At 52.8% G+C, this 21,543-nt stretch overlaps 1 protein-coding gene across 8 annotated transcripts in view; it reads right to left on the reverse strand.

Annotated features, from left to right (window-relative positions):
- HIVEP3 (HIVEP zinc finger 3) overlaps positions 1-21,543 on the reverse strand; it is a 544,861-nt gene that overhangs the window by 18,706 nt on the left and 504,612 nt on the right. The gene's annotated exons all lie outside the window — the stretch shown is intronic.

A 21,543-nucleotide genomic window follows, 5' to 3' on the forward strand; every position in this document is an offset into this window, starting at 1 on the left:
TCAAGACACCCAGGGCCCGAAGCCCTCTCCCCAGTCTTTTCCGTCTTGAGGCAAGCGGGAAGCTCTCAGGACCCAGATTCCAGCCACCTGGCCTCTCTCCGGGGATCACCTGGGGTCCTAGCAGGAAGTACCGACAGCTTGCAGGAGCCTCCTGGGGTGGCGGCCTGCCTGCTGAGCCTCAGGGCCACTGTGTTCTTGGCTGTGAATCAGAATGCTCTTATTTCCACTTAGAAGGAACCCATGAGTCCCACAAGCTCACTCGATACTGTCCTTGTCCGAACGGCACGTTGGCCTAACACTGTAGATGTGCGAGTGTCTTGACAGGCATGGGAAGGCTGCGGCTGGGCCCATGGAGGGAATCCTGGCATAATTCCAGGAGAAGAGCTTTCTGACTGTGAGACCCAGGGTCTGAGGGCATAGGTGCCTTAGGAGAGGTGCGGCTTTCTCAGCCTGCAGAGTCTGCCTCCTAAGCCAAGCAGAAGGCCTGCCTGTGCCCACACTCACCTGTACATCTCCCTCCCACCCAGGAGGTTTGGCACCCAGCCTCTGGGTGCGGCTTCAGAGAGGCAGGGAGGGGACTTGGGGTAGGGGAGGGTGAGGAAGTGACAGTGGCTGGGACTCAGTCCTGCTCTGCTGGGACCATCAGCTCACAGCTGAGAGGATGTCACCAGGATGGGCCTGCAGGAGGGGACTCTGAGCGAGGGAGCCGGCAGGTAGAGGCACATTGATCACCAGCGCTCACGCTCAGTTGCACGCACACACCACACCACTTCCACTCTGCCCTGCTCAGAGGTTCCATGACAGCCTCTCCCCTCTCACTTCCAATCACGATGGAGCCTATGGGTCCCCGTCTTTCCCCCCCTCCCACCCAGGCCAACGGCTGCCCCAGTCTCTACCGCATGTGCACTTCCCTCTGAACATAAGAGCTCGGAAGCAGGCAGACAGTCCATCGACCTTGGCTACTCTCAGCCCCTTCCTTCTCCCTCAATAGCGAGTTTAAACCACAGCTGGGCGCCCAAAGGGAGACACACGCGTACACAGAGGAAGGACTCTGCTCGAGCCCCCAAGGGAGGTGCGTGACTTGGGGAGTGGGGTGAGAAGGCAGGTATGCAACCCCGGACGCCACTTTGTCACACTGCATGGAAGGTGCCAACCTGCTGGGGACACAACGTTGGGTTGGGAGAGGCTAGAAAGGACGCTGAGAGACGGGAGGCAAGAAGGGAGGTCCCCAGCAGCACAGGCATGAGTGTTAAGATGCCTGGAGAGTTTGGTGGGCAGGGCAGACTGGATCACCATCAGCCTTGGATGCCATGCCAAAAAACTGAGACTTGGTTAAAGCTGTCTTAAAGGTAAATGTAAAGTCTCAACAGAAGATACTTCCTTGGTGCCATGAGGAATGGTCTGCAAGAGGAGAAACTGGGTACAGGACACGCATGTTGTACAACAGGGATTCGAAGCCTTCTGGATGTAGAATGCATTCACCCTGGTGGCTGTCTGGATGATACAGGGGGCACCAGGCAGGAGGAACAAAGATTTCAACTTAGCCAGCTCAGGTGGTACCAGCCACGGGCTTCGAGAGAAATGGTACAGGATTCTAGTCCTGAACTACTGAACGTGAGATGCTCATGAGAGAACTGAAGAAATGCCCACACACAACCGGAATTCCATGGGACTCAGGATGGGACGTGTAGCTTTGTGAGGAGGCAGGTGACTATTCAAGAGAGTATGAAAACAGAAGAAGGATAGTGAGAGGGCCCAGAAAGCACCCAAAGGTGAGGGTGGGTAGAAAGATGGTGCCAAAAAGCCACCCCCAAGCAGAGAGATCCTGATAAGGAACCAGAAGAGAACGTGATTGGGGAGCCAGAGAAAAGAGGTGAGAGAAGGAGGCAATCAGCAGGGTCCAGGTGATGGAGATCAGGGGAAGGGTGGCCCCTGGGCTCCCAGGACTTGGATAGGGTAGTTCTGGTTGGCCAGCCTGGAGCCTCTGACTTCTCTGCTCCTCAAAGGCCAGTACTGGGGTTGTGCAGCTTGGTGGTTCCCAAAGGACCAAGTCCAGGGACAGGTGTGGGGCAGCTGTCCAGTGTCGGCTGGGCCCTCCTCCCCTTCTCAGCCGGGGCTCAGTCCCTCCAGTCTGTGCTGGAGGTTGGATGGTCCCTTATAGGGATCACCCTATAAGATCGCACCCCTTCCCCAGCAGCTTCAGGTCTCCACCTTTGGACACATCAACCACTGTGCACATGAGCTCAGTCCTCTTGGTACCAAGCAACAGCAGCTCCCGCCCCCCAGGCCCCAGCCGGCTCCAGCGACCACTCCATCTGCTTCCCTTCTCAGCCCAAGTCTGGAAAGGGCTGTCCTGCTGGCAGTCACGCCTCCTCGCCACCCCATCCCAGCTCCCCTGCTGACTGTTCCTGTGACTGTCACGGGCTGCTAAATCTGACTGACAGTGGCTTTATCCTGTCAGCCCTGTTGTCTACCATCTGGAGATACCTGCTGGCTTGGTGACTGGGTCTCCTCGGCAAGTTCCTTCTCTGCACCCCCACGCTCCCCGCCGGTGCCAACCTGCACGCTTCTCCCCTCACACCTGCCTCCAGGTGAGCTCCTCCACACACACCTGACTTTCCCCCTGGATGCTGAATGTCTCTCCAGCTCTGACCGCCCTGCTGTACATCCAGCTGCCCTCTCGGAGTCTCCCGAGTGGTCTTCAGGCACCTTGCAGCCCACGTTCCCAGAATCCTGTTTCCACGCCCCCCACATGTACCACTGCCTCCTGGGTCCCCGCATCAGTAAATGGCAGGCACACCCGGTGGTGGCCAGGCCAGCATCCCTAGTGCCCCCACATCCTTCAGTCTTGTCGGTCAGTCCATCACCACGGCCTGTCAACGGCACATGGGACATGCGTTCCAGGGAGGCCCACCTCCCGGCGGCCACAGGCCAGACCACCATCCTCTCTCCTACCTTGCTGCATACTGTCTTCACGAGACAGCCAGAGGGGACTCTCCCCAAATACCACCCATCCTGCCCAGCCCAAGGGCCCACCCACTGCACTCCGGATAAAGCTCCACCCTCACTCAGCGGGTGCTGAAGGCCCCGGGGCACCTCCTGGTCCACCTACCCCTCCAGCTCTTCCCTTCACAGCACTTCTCTGCCAACCACACCGAATGTAATCCTGTGCCTCTGAGCCCCTTTCCTCTGGCCTTCCACCTCTCCCTCCTCTTCCTCCCCCGACCCTTGCCACCACCTGCTACTGTCTGTCTGTCTCCTTCAGGGCTCTGCCAATAGGCCCCTTCCCTCAGAGCCCTCTCACATACACCCATGGGCCTGGGGGTCCCACCCACTCCTCCCTCACAGCACTGTCAAGCTGTGTGTACTGTTGTGGCCTCTGACAGGGTGGTCCCCATTAGCCTCATGGAGGTGGGGGGCACATCTGCCTCATCCACTGGTGCATGCCCTGGGCCTAGCACGGTGCCTGATGCCCCGTAAGTGCTCGGTAGGCACTGCTGGAGAGATGGGAGCCAAGCCAGGGCCTTCTTTCCTCATGTCTGCTAGAGACCCTCAGCCAAGATGCTCTCATGAGTCCCTGAGCACAAGTTCAGCCTGACACTGTGGGCTCCCCACGGACGCAGCACAGAGCCAGTCCCTCCCAATCACAGTGGACTGGCTGCCAGAACACTCCCCACTTTCTGGTAGGGACCGCTCTGTGCATAGAGAGGTCAGCGTGAGAGCCAGGTCTGAGTCCTGGCTCTTGCGTGAACGTGCTGGGCGACCTTGGAAAAAGCACTTCCCTTCCAGCGAAAACAGTCAAACTTTGCCCTTAGGTGCACCAGTCACTGCCACAGGCCTGAGGTCATTCAGCCCTCCCACCAGCCCTTGGCCACTGTTCCCATTTTATTCAAATGTGAACCAAGACTCAGGGAGTTCAAGTGATGTGGACAAGATCACACCACCAGGGACTTTTCCACTTTGTCCCCCTGTCCCTGCACAGACGCTGCCTGGATGCTTTTAGGTGACGCTGACCAAGGTTTCCTTAGCACCTTCCTTCTCTGGGGTGCCCAGGGGCCTGCAAGACTGCAGACAGAGGGAAACAGCACTGCTCTCCTGCAGTCCTCCTGAAAGGCTGCCAGTGCTGGGTGGGACTGAGGGTGTTGACAGCTGCAGAAAAATGCCCTGCAAAGAGCCAGGGAAGGAAGCCAGAAATGCATGGTGGGGCGCCCAGGGGCATGCTCCTGCTTCCCAGGTCTGCTGGCCCCTCCACCCTCCAGCTGAGGCAGCCCTACCGCCGCAGAGGAAGTGCCCTCCCGGCCCCCTGCCTGTGCCTAGCCTGCAAGACAGTTCGCTGCCTGGGTACAGCTGACTCACGGCTGTCTGAGCCCCACCACCTGCCTGTTTTCTGCTCTGACGAGCCAGGGATGTCAGCCAGTCTGGAAAATGCTTGGTTTCGTCTTAAAAAAAAAAAAAAAGAAAAGGAAAAAAAGCTGTTTCTGTGGATTCCAAAATGTCTTAGAGAGACCTTGAGCTTGACTGCCTGAGGCCCAGGGCTGTGGGGGCCTGAGATCACTACTCAGCACCAGGGGTCCCGAACCATCGCCTGGAAGCAGCTTTCCTGCTCCACTGCCCTGGGTCAGGAGGGGAGTGAGGCTCCCAGGAAGGGAGTGGAGCTGCCAGAATCTTCTGGGTCTGTTTTCATTCTTATGCTGCAGCTCTGAGACTCACGGATTCAAAGGAAAAGACAGAGAATCTTGCACAATCCCTTCATCAGGGGAGTCTTATTATTTTCATCTGATGGAGAAGGAAACAGAAGCAGAGATGTTGTGTGTCTTGCCCAGAGTCACAAAGGCAGCTTGAAAGTGGTGAAGCAGGAACCAGAACCCAGCTCTGACCCCAGTGTTCTTACGGACGACACAGTCTGACCCCCTGCCTTCAGCAGCTTCCCCTCCAGTCCTGCCACTGGAGATGCTGAGCTGCCTGACTCTGACCATTTAGCACGTGACCCCTTGGGTTGTGGCTCCAGCCTTTTTGTAGGCATTTCTGAAACCTGAAGTTTTCCCCCAAGCACTTGAGAACTCAGCGCACAGCTTTGAAAGGAGATGGCATATCCCTCTGCTCTGGATTCCAGGAGAGGGGATGTGGTGGAAATGAAATGGCATCTCAGGCAAGGTGATAGGTGAGTTGTTGTTCTTGGACTCTGCATACGATGAAGACTCAGCAGTGAAGCTGCCTTGTGAGGTAGTGAGCGGCCTCACAGTGCTGTTCACCCAGAAGCCAGGCCGGGAGGCCCTGGAGCAAGAGAATGAGTGGTTATGGCAGCTCAGAGACGGAGGGGCTTTCGGGGCTGTAAAATGGGTATATTTACCCTCTGAAAAAAAGCAGAAGTCCCTCAGTTGTGTCCAACTCTTTGTGACCCCATGTAGCCCACCAGGCTCCTCTGTTCATGGGATTCTCCAGGCAAGAATACTGGAGTGGGTTGCCATTCCCTACTCCAGCGGATCTTCCTGACCCAGGGATCAAACCTGGGTCATATGCATTGCAGGCAGATTCGTCACCATCTAAGCCACTAGGGAAGCCCCGTTTATCCTCTAAATTTATCCAATAAACAGAAATACTGCTTCCTGACCAAATAGGGGGCTCAGGGCACTAGAAGGGAGGGAGCGTGTTGGGGAGGAGTGGTGAGCTGGCCACACGACTGAGTGAGACAGAGCGGGTACAAGGAGGAGGGAGAGGTTGGGGCTAAAGTGAGCTAGAAGGCAGGGCACAGTCTCTCTAAAGGGAAGGTGGCTACACTTTTCCAGCCAAGTGTTGTATGAGGCTGTCAGATCTTCTGGGTTTACAAGAAAACCACCAATCCAGATTAAAAATAATAATAATAATATTAGCATACCCTTAGATAGCTCCTACTGGGTACCGAACACTATTTTAAATGCTTTGCATACCTTTCCTCATTTAAACCACAAGGTAGCCCCATGACACATGGAATTTAATATCCTCCTATACACATAAGAAAATGGAGTCACAGAGAGGCTCAGTAACCTGCCTGAGGTCACAGACAGCAAGTTAACAGAATCAGAATTTGAACCAAGGTCACATGTTACAAAGCTCAGGCACTTAAATGCTATGAAATTCTAAGACTTAAAATCTCCTCTTTAAAAAAACAGTTTCAGGCAAGCAAAATGGGAGATGCAGATTTAGCCCAGAGCTAAACTTGTGGCTCAAAGCAAATTCCCCAAGGTCATGTGGCTAGTAGATACCTGTCTTGACCTTTAAACCCATGACTTCTCTTTCCACCAAGCTTCATTTTTCTCTTGAATGAGGGGGATAAACTCAGTGACCTCGGTGTGACCTTCCTAATCTGAGCTCTGAGGAGGCTGTTCTGAATGTATATTATTGATGTTTTCATATATTGTTAATATTTTATCCCCAAAATTCTCAATTCTCCTCCAGATTTGGATATTTTGAAGTCTTGTCAAAATTCTGATTTTATTATGACCTTGTAGCCAAATATGCTTTCCCCCAGAGGCACACAGCCTGGGTATGATCATGCAAAAGGAGAGGAAGACGCACCAGAAATGTGCACACTGTTCCTCTGAGGCGACCCATGTTTGCGGGCAGCCTGTGTCCCATGAAGCGAGGGGACACAGGGTTGGTTCCCGGCAGTCACTGGCCCCCCGGAGGTCCGGCCACAGTGAGCCCACCAGCTTGTCTGCCGTGACTCGGTGCTCTCTGGGTGAGGCTCAGAAAGGAAGGGATGTCTGTGGAAAGAGGAGCAAGTGCCAGGTGGCACTGAGCTGTGTATCTGCTAAAAATATTCTGTTGCCAAGAGGTTGGGAACACACCCTTTGGTGACAAGTATACTGGGGAAGCTGAGCTGTGGGTCATGGGGGAAGTTCACACCGGGTTCTGGGCACATTACAGACTCTCATTTTGTCAGGGTTCTGCAGAAATCATGTCACACCACTACATCTGGGGTGGCTGTTGTTTAGTTGCTAAGTCATGTCTGACTCTTCTGTGACCCCATGGACTATGAATTGCCAGACTCCTCTGTCCATGGGGTTTCCCAGGCAAGAATACTGGAGTGGGTTGTCATTTCCTTCTCCAGGGATTGACTGAGGGTCTCCTGTATTGGCAGGCGGATTCTTTACCACTGAGCCAGTAGGGGTGGGGGGGCATTTAATGCGGGGTCCAGGGACAGACCTGCTGTGCCAAGAATTCCTCGGCACATGTGTAATACAAGCATAGGCTCAGAGCCTGACAGCACAGGGTCTATTTTAAGCAGCATTCTGTGTATTTACTCAATAATACTTACAAAGGCCTGGTCTGAGCCTGGCTCAGAAAGGCAAAGCTAAATAAGACTCTGACCTTGGTCTCCAGAATGAATAACAGGTACTTAAAAGATGGCAACATAAAGACAGAGAACTTGTAATGCAGACAGCTCACAAAGTGCCATGGAGGATCGGGTGGGTCTTAGGTGGCTTTTGTGAGGGAATCGGGTCTCACTGGGGAGACTCCTGTTTTGGGAGTCCCCATCTGGTGCAGGGTTGGGGATGGAGTGGGCTGGGAGGCCTGGAAGCTGGGGGATGGTGTTGTAATTGTATGGAGCCCAAGATGGGGCAGAGGCAAGAGCAAGAGGAAAGAGGACACAGATTCCAGGAGTCCAGGCTGCCTGACAGAGACATGAGGGGAGGGCAGGTCAAGAAGCCTTCCTTTACACTTTTCAGAAGCACTCCCACCACGGAGGCCAGTCCATGTCTATTTTGCAGGCTTGCATCTGTGCCCTTTGGGCGGTTTTCTCGATTTTTCTGGTCTGATTTGTCATTCTAGGGGGACAACAGCAAACAGCATCAGCTGCCCTGAAGACAGCAGCTCAGGGGTCTGCACACAGCACTCGGGCCTAAAGAGAGGAGGCGGCTTTTATTCTAAAGGAATCAATACGATAACTTGAGATGCTGTGCAATGAATGACTGAGGCAGAAGCCTAACAATCACCGAGCAGGCACCCAGCCTGGACTGAAACCAGCTCAGGCCCAAAGAATGCAGCCAAGGCCCTGTTTCCGACCAGACAGTGACATTAGGGAGAGAGGCGGGATGCCAGAAACTGGGCCTGTCGCGTTCAGAGAAGTGAAACTACCAACAAGGAGCGCACTTCTTAAAGGTGCCCATTTACACGGGGGAGCCCCAGCCTTTAGCAGGCCCTGACTTGCAGGGCCTTTCATGCTGTGCTCAGGATTTACGCAAGGGGAGGCTGAGCAGCGGGGCTCTGGGCCCCCATGTCCTCCATCGCATTGAGCTGTTTTTCAGAATAGGAATCTATTTGTAAAAAAGAGTTCCATGAATTTAAAATCAATTTGAAAATCACTGTTAAAGCACATTCATGCTGGGAAGGACCTAAAAACCTTCAACTTCCTGGGTGGGAGGGGCCTTGTGCACCCTCTGATGAGGTCATTCTGAGGGCAGCCCATCCACACCCTCCTTGGGCGTGTCCACCTCTGGCACCTGGGGTCTCATGGTGTCCCAGGTAGCACCTGCCACTCTGGGCAGATCTCCCTTTAACTAACCTAAAGTTGACCTTCTGTAGTCTGAGCACAGTTCAGTGCAAGCCCTCTTGCACGTGAGGGTCCCTAAAGGATGCTGCTCTACCGAAGATTCCTCTGCTCCAGGCCTCAAACAGATGTGCTCAAGATGGATTCCAGATTCCTCCCCAGACCTTCCCAACCCCTCCAGGTTGTCCCTCTTAAGATGGGATGGCCCAGAGCACCCAGAGGCCTCCTGTTGTGACTGGAGCCAGTCCAGCCTGATGCAAGACTATGGTTGGCTGGTTCTCCCAGCTTCACTTCCTTGTTCCCCAGACAGGAAGCAGGTCAAGACTGGGGAAGTGACCAGATCCTGGAGATTGGATGCATGTTTTACTCTTTACTAAAAAGCACAAAAAGAACGTCAGCCAGGATCAGAGGTGTTTCTTTTGTTAGGGAAAAAGAAACAGCTAGCATTTGTGGAGTATTTACTCTCTGGTAGGAATGTATTATAGGAATTATAATCAAGCCTTGGTGTGACTCTATATGGCAATTCTGTACGGCAAGAAGCAGGGATGGAAGCTGGTTTAGACAAACCTCAGGGGCCGGTACAGAAGCCTGGCTTGTGTCTTGCAGGCAGAGGGGATGGGGACGGTGTTCTGTTACAGCTGTGCTCTGGAAGCACCCCCTGAGGCTGGCATGCAGGGGCAAGTTGAGGGGAGCCTGACCAAGGCCATCTGTGATAGCAGCTGATGAAATATGTGTAGACACTGGGTGCCTGATCAATGCCTACAGGCCAATGGCTATGAGGCGCCGTGCCACCATGCCCTGGGGAACCTCAGGGTTTCCTCAGTACTCAGAGATTTGTATGCCTCAAGTTGCAAATAAGAAAAGGCAGTGAACTAGATCAGATTCCCACAATGAATGTCAGGTGTCTCTGTGCTGGGGAATAGCTGCGAGGTAATGACAGCAAATTGCCAACATCCGCTGGATCATGGAAAAGGAAGAGAGTTCCAGAAAAACATCTACGTCTGCTTTATTGACTTTGCCAAAGCCTTTGACTGTGTGGATCACAATAAACTGGAAAATTCTGAAAGAGATGGGAATATCAGACCACCTGACCTGCCTCTTGAGAATCCTGTATGCAGGTCAGGAAGCAACAGTTAGAACTGGACATGGAACTAAGATTGGTTGCAAATAGGAAAAGGAGTAGGTCAAGGCTGTATATTGTCATCCTGCTTATTTAAGGGTGTACCCTGCATCTCATGATACAGAGTACATCATGAGAAACGCTGGGCTGGAAGAAGCACAAGCTGGAATCAAGATTGCCGGGAGAAATATCAGTAACCTCAGATATGCAGATGACACCACCCTTATGGCAGAAAGCGAAGAGGAACTAAAAAGCCTCTTGATGAAAGTGAAGGAGGAGAGTGAAAAAGTTGGCATAAAGCTCAGCATTCAGAAAACTAAGATCACGGCATCTGGTCCCATCACTTCATGGCAAATAGATGGGGAAACAGTGGAAACAGTGTCAGACTATTTTTGGGGGCTCCAAAATCACTGCAGATGGTGACTGCAGCCATGAAATTAAAAGATGCTTACTCCTTGGAAGGAAAGTTATGACCCACCTAGATAGCATATTCAAAAGCAGAGACATTACTTTGTCAACAAAGGTCTGTCTAGTCAAAGCTATGGTTTTTCCAGTAGTCATGTATGGATGTGAGAGTTGGACTGCGAAGAAAGCTGAGCGCCGAAGAATTGATGCTTTTGAATTGTGGTGTTGGAGAAGACTCTTGAGAGTCCCTTGGACTGCAAGGAGATCCAACCAGTCCATTCTAAAGGAGATCAGTCCTGGGTGTTCTTTGGAAGGACTGATGCTGAGGCTGAAACTCCAGTACTCTGGCCACGTCATGTGAAGAGTTGACTTACTGGAAAAGACTCTGATGCTGGGAGGGACTGGGGGCAGGAGGAGAAGGGGATGACAGAGGATGAGATGGTTGAATGGCATCACTGACTCGATGGGAGTGAGTTTGGGTAAACTCCGGGAGTTGGTGATGGACAGGGAGGCCAGGCGTGCTGCGATTCATGGGGTCACAGAGTTGGAGACAACTGAGAGACTGAACTAAACTGAACTGAATGACAGCAAGGCTTTCCCAAATATTTGAAGGCACGAAGGGAGCTACTGCAGCCCATCAGACCCCTTTTCAAGAAGGGGTCAGCTGGCATTACTGGCTGCTTCAACCTGCAGAGCACATAAGGGGGCTGTGTGTCCGGGCCCCAGACTTACAGACTCAAATCTTACAGGGTAAGAGAAGAGAGTTCCATTCTAGTTGTCCCATGATGGTAGGCACCTTCTTGGCTCTTGTTCTGAGATCTGCTTTCTACCAGCTAGGAGTAGAGGAGAAACCAGGCTCATAGAAAATCTGTCCACAGATGCCTCGGGTCACAAGTACAATTAATGCAGTCTCCTGGGAGGTGGTTCAGTCCACAGGCAAAACCAAGACAGGCAGGAAGATCTGGGTTCATTTTAAAAAAGAATATTCCAACCCCAGAGCTACAAACTTGGAGCAAAGCAAGCTTGAGTGGTAGTGAGTCCCCCACCATGGATAGTGTGTAAGCACAGACTAAGAGTCAGGTTTGGGGCAAAATAGATTCCTATGGTAGAGAGGCTGGATTTGAGGTGGGCCTAGTTGGAATCTAAATGGACAGTACCCAACCTGGTGTTCCAGTTGCAAACAGCCTGCAGGGGGATAGGGTGAGAAAACAGCAAGGAAGGATGTGGTCATGGCTCAGAGGGGGAAAGGACCTGTTTGAGGCTACACAGCTACAGTATGGTGAAGTTGGGATCCACTTGCTTTGTTTGGGATGCTGCAGAGTGCAGTGGTTAGGCATGGGTTGGGGGGTGGGTAGGGTCAGACTGCTGGGGTTCAAATCCTGCCTCATTGCCACCAGCTGTGTGGCCCTGAGCATGTTCCTGCCCCATGGCAGGGTTGGTGCTGATGACTCAGCAGCCCGCTGTGGCTGTGGTACGGCTTTATCATTATACCTCTTGGCTGAACCCCTAGCTCTGTGATCCTGGGCAGGTTACTTAACCTCTCTGTGCCTCAGTTGCTTCATCTGTAAAATAAGGATCACGTACTGTTTCTTGACTTGGGGGTAACTGGACATAATTTTACAAAATTATACATCATTTTCTAATAACTCATAGAATGTACTTTTATGACTTGGATTGTTTTTGTGTGTATGGTCTGTTTCAATTTTTTAAATTACTGAAAGTAATAGTATATACTCACAGGGTTAATTTGAGGTTAACTTTGTTAGTCTAGGTTACGTGCTTTGAACTGTGCTTAGCACATAGCAGGGGATCAATCTGTATCTGATCTGCTGTCTAGCGCTCTGCCTTGAGAGCGCTCATCACAGTCAGGTTTAATTTTCAACAATATAAGGAGGGACTTCAGTGCTTAAGACTCTGTGCTGCCAATGCAGGGGGCGTGGGTTCGATCTCTGGTCAGGAAACGAACATCTCACATGCTGTGTGGTATGGACAAAAGACTAAAATAACGTAAGGAAAACAAATGTCCCCAATTTTGATAGACTGAAGCATGGAGATGTCCTTCCCTCCCAACTCTAAGGGGAGGCCATGGTTTGGGGCTAAGATGCCAGTGGAATGTCCATCCCCGGCATATACCGACCAGCTGATACAGGAAGCAGTAGGGCTGAAGCTCCATCATCCCCTCCTCCACCCCAGCCACAGGCAAATTTACAAAGGAATTCAGAACATGCTGATGAGGATGCTGAAGCCCTTGTAAACCCTCTGAGACCACAGGCAAGAGGATGATGGTGAAGACCAAATTTCAGTGATGAAGATGGAATTGCTGACTTGGAACATGAAGCACTGCAGCATCCATACATGGATACTGAATACATGGCTGAAGGCATCATTTGTTCCTCCCACAACACATGATCCACCAGACAGGGAGTTGATACCACTCATACTCCAGCAGTCCATGCGAGACAGCATTTGAAGTGGAAATCAATGAGATGAAAGGTCAGGTCAGTTCAGTTCAGTCGCTCAGTCGTGTCTGACTCTTTGCGACCCCATGAATCGCAGCACGCCAGGCCTCCCTGTCCATCACCAACTCCCGGAGTTCACTCAGACTCACGTCCATCGAGTCAGTGATTCCATCCAGCCATCTCATCCTCTGTCATCCCCTTCTCCTCCTGCCCCCAAATCCTCCCAGCATCAGAGTCTTTTCCAACTCTTCGCATGAGGTGGCCAAAGTACTGGAGTTTCAGCTTTAGCATCATTCCTTCCAAAGAAATCCCAGGGCGGATCTCCTTCAGAATGGACTGGTTGGATCTCCTTGCAGTCCAAGGAACTCTCAAGAGTCTTCTCCAACACCACAGTTCAGAAGCATCAATTCTTCGGCGCTCAGCTTTCTTCACAGTCCAACTCGCACATCTATACATGACCACTGGAAAACCATAGCCTTGACTAGATGGACCTTAGTTGGCAAAGTAATGTCTCTGCTTTTGAATATGCTATCTGGGTTGGTCATAAAGATCAAGACCCAATAAAGAAAATGCAGGGTCAATAAAAGCCTCAGTGAAGTTATCCAAACTGTCAGATTTATATAAGGATGATAGCGGTGCAAGATGGCGAACAGATTTAGAAGAAATTCTGAGTTTAAGAATAAAGAGATTTGGTTATTTGTACTTGAAGAACAGAAAACAAGGCTTCCCTGGAGGCCTGGCAGACTGGACCATGTGAGCTTTATGTTTACAGGTAGCCTTTCAACAACTTATCACCTTCAATGACTGACCAAAGCTGCAGCCAAATGAGGGTCCTCACCACTGGAGGGTGGGGCTGAGGTCACAGGAATGGTCCCTGGACGGCTTGAGCGCCTGCTGGCTGATCACATCTCATCTTCTCTATGGTTAAAAGCTTTGAATGCTTTGGATAGTTCCTAGCATGATAGAAGGGATGGGCACTTTGCATAGAGGGAGGCAGGGTGAGAGATGTGGCTGTTGAAAGCTTCCAGAGCTCATACATTTAGTTCAGACTGTTGCCACCACTGGCTCAGTTATCCTTCAGAAATGTCATGTCTATGAAAACTTGTCAGAAATTTAAAAATGTGCTGACCAGTTGGCAGAGAACATCTCATCTGCTTCCAGTCCAGTGAACCTGGCCACGATCAGGCACTGGACGTGAAAAAGCAAACCCAAAGAACGAACGTGAGGTGCTGGCCGCCAGGGACACGGCTCTCCTGGAATCATCTAATGTAAAGGGGAAGTGGACGCTTCTGAACTTCCCTGAAGATATTTTTCAAGGACTGGGAGTTACACCCCAAGCACACAATGGGCCATCTCCTTGAGGCCTTCCTTATGTTCCACTCTCCTTGGCCCTGCCCAGCCCTCACCTTTTGGAGCTGGTTTCCTCACTTCTGTTCATTCCACTGCTCACCCTGGGGATGCAAGTCTCAAAAGATTACAGCTTCCGACACGGCCTCCAAAGAGTCTTCTTTATGAGAGGGGAGAGGGTACCTGCCCCTGCCAACTCCATCCTTTACCACGGGCCCTGGGGTAGCCCCACCACCACCAACACCACCACCATCACCATCATCTCTATCCACAAACATTGAGTGGGGTTCACTCAGGGCCTGGCCAGGAGCAGGTGGAGGGGCAGGAACAGGATTCAACTGGGATTTGCCATGCAGGTGACTGAGAAGCGGAAGATGCAGAAAGCAAGGTCCCCAGTTAGTGGCAGGGGGCTGTGAAGGGAAGAACCCAGGATCTGGAGCCACGGAGGTTTGAATTTGAATTATAGCGCTGTTCCTCACTACCCAAGTGACCATAGTCAAGTTCCCGCTTCTCTGAGCCTCAACCCCCTCATCTGGAGAATGGGTGTATGTGTGTGTGTGTATGTATATAAATAAATAAATATATATATATGTACACTATTCAGCAAGGGGTGATGGAATTAGAAATTATATTTGTGAAGGGTTTAGTGCTGAGTTCTGTACCTGGGGCACAGCAAGCCTTCAATAGGCCACAGCTGCTATTAGTGCAGAGAGGGTGGGAGAGGTTGATGGGAGGGTAGGTGGGTGCAGGGGAAGGACAGAATGGCAAGGGGACTGTTGGAGGGGACAGGGCTCAGTCCAGGCGGCCATGTGCTGCATTTCAATCAGTGGTCACCAGAGGTCAGTAAGTTGCCTGAGGTCCCCCCTCAAATTCACACAGGCATTAACAGCAGAGGGCTTCCCAGGTGGCTCAGTGGTAAAGAATCTGCCTGCCAAGCAGGAGACTCTGGAGACAGAGGTTCGATCTCTGGGTCTGGAAAATCCCCCAGAGAAGGAAAAGGCAATCCACTCCAGTATTCTTGTCTGGGAAATTCCACAGTGGAACTTGGCAGACTTCAGTCCATGGGGTGGCAAAGAGTTGGACACGACTGCGTGACTAACATTGACAGCGGAGCCAGGACCACTCCCATCTCCAAAGTGCGGCTGGGGCTGACGGAACTGGGTGTGGCCTCCCCAGAAAGGAATGCTCCATCCCGATGAGTCCACACCTCCCTGCACCAGGCCCTGCGCCAGTAGAGAACTGAGTCAGCGCACAGCCCCTCCTGGAGGCCTGAGGACAGCTCTCTAGCATGCTGGCCCTGGAGCATCACTTACGTCTGCCGTTCACGGCACGTGAAGCGCCTTCCAGAGCAACCGTCGGCAAGAAGGCAACCCTGTGGTCAGAATGACACCCAGATGAGATGTAGAATCAGCTCAGAGCGGCTGGATGAGAACAGAGCCTGCTAAGGTTTCCCACAGCTCTCCTCAGTGTTTGCTGAGACTGGAGGCAGGTACCACACGTGTCCTCCAGCCTTCTGGCTTCACAACATCCTGGGAGGCAGAGATGGCTGTCTGTGCTCCAGAGATGGAGAAACTCAGCCCAGAGATGCACAAAGACCTGCCCTCAGCCACACAGCTAGTGAGTGGCACCACAGCATGTCAAAGATCACTCTCAGCAGCCCACTGCCTACATTTCAAAATTTACAGCTGTGAACTATAAGTGCATTTTATGAAAAGGATTTCCCCTGCCCGTGGGCTCTAAGGCTGGCCATGAGCGGGAACATGCATTTTTCTGAACCAAACAGAAAATAATGCAAGTCAAGATAAGGTGAGACAATGGGTCTGGGGGCTTCGGAAGAGGAGGCAACGTATGGCAGGCAGCAGCAGGGTGGGGAAAGGTCTGGGAGACTCCATGGAACAGGGCCATTTGACCCGAGCTCTGAGGACAGTCCACTGTGGGAATACGGAGCTAAAGAAGAGGAGAGGTTCCTCCAGGTGGAGGGAACAGCAAGATTAAGAGCAGAGGCAGAGAAGTCTGGGATGTCTGGAAGGTTGGGCTGGGGCACCTAGGGAAGTAGTCTGGGGCCTAATCAAACACGGGGTGCTCTGGAGGGGACTGGGGAGCCAGTCAGGGTTCTTTCTGAGCCAGGCTTTCCGGCCAATTGTCTAAGGGAGTTATAGGAATAACAGGGGATTTAAAAATAGCCCCAGTGCATGGAGTGTCTATAAAATTTATAGTCATTTTTTCATTTGTGCATTCCCATTTAAAAAAAGGGATGAATAATATGGCCTTTTCCATTTAATGGAAAAGCGATAGGTCCTTCCCCACCCCCACTGACACCTGTGACCCCATGACCCCATCACAGGCCCCTCCACAGCTTACTCATCTCCCACTCACTGCAACTCCTGTCCCTCTCCAGCCTTGCCAGCACCGCAAGCCTCTAGACTTGGGCCAGTTTGTCCATCTGGAAAAATCTTCCCTCTTCCACTCTCTGCCTTTGTTACCTGCCCCTCATCCTCAGCTCACTGCTGCACCCTGAGCGGTGCTTCCCAAGTACCGCCCAGCCTCCTGGTCAACAGCTACGTGTGCAAAGCTGGCCCGGAGGGGTGCCCAGCCTCCTGGTCAACAGCTACGTGTGCAAAGCCAGCCCGGAGGGGCCAGGAGCGGAGCTGTGGGGCTCGCCAAGCTGCCACGTTTATGTGTTCAGTCCTCAGAACAGCCCTTGGTTGTGTCCGCAGAGCTCTCCCCACTCAGCAGATGAGAAAGGGGGCACTGAGGGGCTGAGCAACTGCGCCAGGTCACACACCCAGCAGTGACGGAGAAGGACCCGGCCTCAGAGGCCACACTCCTGATCCCTCCCCGCCGCCACCATTCCTGCCTCTGTCCTGCCTGACCAGTGTCCTTCCAGGCATGCCAGACTCCATCTCTGGACACACTGGTTCCATGCCGCTGGGGCAATGCGATCGAGGCTTTCTCATTTAATCCTCACCTCAACCCCAGGAGGCGGCGCTGTTCCAGTCACCCCCCAGAAGAGGAGCAGCTGCACAGGTGGGCCAACAGTTTGTCCCAGATCAGACAGCTCATCGGGGCAGAGCCAGGGTGGCTCCTGGGTCTGTCGGGCACAGTGATCTTCCTCGAGACCGTAGACGACAACCCAGACCAGCGTGCCCAGTCTCCCTCTCAATTATCCCCCCACCCAACCCACCCACCAGAAGTGATCTTCCCATGAACTGCATAAAGGCCTGCAGTAATGCTTCTCCAAGCCAGGTGCCTCGGGCCCTCCAGGCATCTGAGCTCAGAGACAGGCTTGCCTGAGCAGAAGCCCAAGGTTCCTGCCCCAAGGGCTCACAGTCACAAAATTACAGGTTTCACACGCTGGTTACGTCTTCCTGACACACATTAGCATAAAACATGACAAATGTAATAAGGAGCATTTGTGGGAGCCGCCTGAAATCACCCTGGTGGTTTGTATAACAGCCTGCAAGAGGTTCTCACCGGGTAGCGGCTATGCAGTGGGCCAAAGTGGGTGGGAGCCAAGGGCCCAAGAGTCCAGGGAGGGGACAAGACACATGAAGGATTCTTGGGAGGATGGAAGCAACCTTCCCAGCGTGGTGTGGGTGAAAGCACCCTGATTCCTTGAGGGGAAAGGAACGGCACCCAGGCCCACCCAGCAGGTGGGGTGTAGAGAGGGGTCCCTATGGTGCATGGCCAGGCCTGTGTGCACTGTGTGCCTGCCGGAACCCCAACCTCCTCCTTACTACTTCCTGCAGGAACCCAGTGCTTGAGCCCATCCAGGAGTCTCATGGATGTACTAGGATGTCCAACACCTGGGGCGCCCAGCTGGCTGCTTTCAGTGTGTTGTCTCTGCTGGGATGGCCCTTCCTGGCACACTGGGCAGAGGAGACCCAAGGAAGAGGGTGAAGGGGGAGGATTCTTTGGTGAGGATTTGAGCAAGCATGATGGACGCCCTGTCCTGCCGGACCCCAGGCGAGGCCCCACTGTGTTCACAATAGCCTCTCCCCAGCCTCAGGTAAGGGCTGGCTGATTAAAGGCTGGCCCCTAGAAGGGGGAAGGAAAAGAGCCTGGACCAGCATGGGGACATCCGTGGGTCACTGCTGGGCCTTTTCCTACAGCAACAAGACCCCACGGGCATCCTGCTGGAGTCCAGGTGGGGGATGGCCCAGCCTGTATGAATCCACAGCACGCTGGCTCCTGCAGCCTCAGCTGGAGCTCCTGGGTCACCGCTTAGCCTATGGCTGGCTCCTCAGGGACCCTCTGTTCCTCTGGTCCAGACCCATCCAAACCACCACCTCCTCTCAGCCCCTCCCCTCCTCCCTCCCGACCCCTGACCACCCAGGAGGAGGAGGACACACGTCCTCAGCTGCCCTCCTCATGGGAAGGGTTCGCTGCTCGTCGGTGAAATCAGAACCGACAGAGGGCAGACACTGGGAGGTGACGAAGCTCAGAAAAATCGTGGTTGGTAGGGTCTGGGCCCGAGCTCCCAAGCTAAGCAGTCTCAGATGCTTCCGAGAGACAGCCCGACTGCTCCATCTGCTGATGTTTAGAAAGTTGATGGGAACTGGTCTCTTCCTCTCTGCTAGGGGGCGGCTCCTCTTCTTTCTGAATCAGCCTGGGCTCAACTGGACCGGCTGGGTGAACACAGTGTCCTCCCAGGCCCTTGAAGGTTCTGCCTCCCAGCTGAGCAGCACAGCCAGCGGACCAGCCTCTCCACCCTCTGCCCTGCTGGCCGTCTCTATTCCTCGCAGCCTTCCCCGGGGAAGTGCCCTGTCTGCTCCTGGCTCCAGTTCCCAGAAGCCCGGCCTGGCCCCTGGCTGGCCGCCTCCTGGCCCCAGTCTGCCAGCTGTATTGCCAGTGGGTCCTAAGGCCTCACCCACAGCCTGGCTTCTCCCTGGCTGCCTTGGGTTTGTTTTGCCTCCTGTGTCTATCCTGTCTGCTGTCACCATGCTCCTGGGAACCGGCCTGCCCAACATGCCCGCCCCTGGTACCCAGGCTCCAGCCGTCTGCCTTCCGCTGGCTGCTGTGCCCCGGGACCCACCTCCCACCAGCTGGGCTGTCCTTTGGTCTGCAAGCCGCCTACGGTGACAGAGGATGCCCGTCCACAGCACAGATCCAACATTCTGCTTGGAGTTCAGGCCCGGCTCTTTCTTGGCCTTGACTGATTCTGCTTGTTCAGAGATCTGCCCGGCGGCCCGACAGCCTCTGCCCTTTTAAACTCTTTCCTCAATTCCTGGCTTCCCTGGCCTCCTTTCTTCTGAGCCAAACTACTTCATTCTAGAATCTTTTAAAAGTATTTATTGTGAAACAATCACAAACATGTTGAAAGTGTAGTTGTGTAGTTCTAAAAAAATTCTTTTTTTCCGGAACTGTTTAAGAGCAAATTGCCAACCCCATGAACCATCAGCCCTGAATTCTCCAGGGTATGCTCCTTCTAGCCAAGGCCACATCAGGCCTCTCTGTCTGGTCGGGCTCTAACTCTCCATGTAGGGTCCACCCCATGGCGGAGGGAGGCCCTCCTTAAACCGCTAGGGTGTGTCTCCCCAACCAGGCCACCCTGTTAGCTCTTGAACACAAGGGATCCTCTGGAGTGAAACGTCTCTTTTCATGGGAGCTGAAAGTGCGTCAGAATCCCAGCCTAATTCACCACAATGCCACCTCCCTGCTACCAGCATGGCCACGGCGAGATGGCACAGATCCTGTGGCCTCATACACACTCAACCACACAGCCTTCCTCCCTTCTTCCTGTTGGCGTGTTCTGAGTGAAGGCCAAGAGGCTGGCTTCTATTATTCCTGTGCTGTGTTAATGCCTCCCTGGGCTGTGGTTTCCTCATTGGCAAAGTGAGGAATTTGGATCAAATGATTTCTAGGGACCCTTTCAAAATAATGATAACAGTGGACTTTGATTAAGTACTTACTACGCACCAAGCACTGTCAATTCTTTACATGTGGCTTCTTAGTTAAGCCTCATATGAACTCTTTGAGATGTAATTGCTATTATCGTCCTCTTCCTGCAGATGAGGAAGCTGAGGCACAGAGCAATTACCTGACTCACTTATGATCAACTGGTTGCCATGTTAGAGCCAGGGTTCCCATGCCGGGGGTCTGGCTTCAGCACGCCACAGTGTGCTTGCAGAAGAGGGGGACACCAGTTGACTCCTTACCAGAAGAGGCGGTCATGTAAGTGAACACTGACCATTCATGGCAGATTAAGAGGTTCAACACTATGCTGGGTACATGATATACAAACATCATTTCCTTTAATTCTCAGCGTTGCTCAACAGGTGCTGTAATTATTCCCATTTTTCAGATGAGAAACCTGAGCCATAGAGATGTTATGTGATTTTCTGATCAGTGGCAGAACCAGAATTTGAACCCAGGTCTGGCTGATGCCAAAGTTATGCTCTCGTCACCATGTTCTGCTCAACTGAGATACAGGGCTCTGCTCATCCCCTCTGTTTGGCAGTGCAGTGGGAGGGCTTGGGCCAGACCCTGGACAGCTGATTCTATTTAATGTTTCTGATTCTATTTAACATTCACAGTGGCACGAAGAGGTACCTCCACTTCCAGGGAGGCAGTGAAGAGCACGATTGAAGATACCCAGGTGGGCAGGCACAGGAGGCAGGATGTGGCCTCTGGAGGGTATCCCAGAGGCTGGGCCTCCTTCCCCACTGTGGGCAGCAAGGAGCAGCTGATGCTTGCGGGGGACAGACTGCAGCAGGGACCCCGCCTCCAAGAGACTCTGGTCCAACTCTGTCTTAATTTTTCTAAGCTCCTCATTTTTCTGGCAAGCCCTAGAGATTTGATATGTCTATTGCCCCCTCATCTCCTCACCTGTGTGTGTCCAGGCAAAGCAGTACACAACAGCCAGCTCTGGGCTCTGAGACGAAATTCTTCCCAACAGATACCTTATCTCAGGCCAGGGCACACTGCCAAGGACTCCTGCCCAGGCAGGGGCACCCTGCAGATGAGCTCGGCTTAGGTTTCCTGACCTTTAGAGAAGGCAGCTTCTCTGAGGAAGGGACAAGGACTTGCGGCAGCCCACATAGGCCCTTCACTCAGACCCCTCCCTGTAAACTGTCTCCAAGCAACATCTTCCTCAGTATTGAGTGCAGAGCTGAAACAGCTCACTGACTGACAAGAGCTGGAAAGACCCTACACATCACGTCATGAGAGCCAGAGATGGTTCACCCAAGCCACACAGTGACCACTCATGCTACAGACGAGAAAGCCAGGCTCACAAAGAGCAAAGGCCTACCCAAGGCCTCAGTGCTAGTATAGACAGAGTCAGGATGCAGCCCCCAGTCCTGGACTCCAAGACCCAAGCCCTTTCCCACATCCTCCAATTACCAAGGGAGAGACTGCAGTCCAGAGAGAAAAGGTGATTTGCCCAAAGTCTCCAGCTCTGGGATTCACCCCACTTACCTCCCTCCCTCCGACAAGGAGGCCTCATTTCAAACAACTCCCAAAGATGGAAAAGGTAAAATTTCCCATGATTTGCAGATAATAAAATGCAGGGGGACCCATGCTCAGCCCCAGAGTCAGACTTTCCACCTGCCCAACCCATGTGTCATTTCTCTTTTTTGATTTCACTTTCATTGTCCACAGATTAGCCTCCAACTCTCACCTTCTTGATACACTGTTCACACACCGCTGTCAGAGACAGAGCCTGGCTTACACCTTCAGCA

This window comes from Ovis aries, chromosome 1, assembly GCF_016772045.2.
Source record: "Ovis aries strain OAR_USU_Benz2616 breed Rambouillet chromosome 1, ARS-UI_Ramb_v3.0, whole genome shotgun sequence".
NCBI classification, from domain to species: domain Eukaryota; kingdom Metazoa; phylum Chordata; class Mammalia; order Artiodactyla; family Bovidae; genus Ovis; species Ovis aries.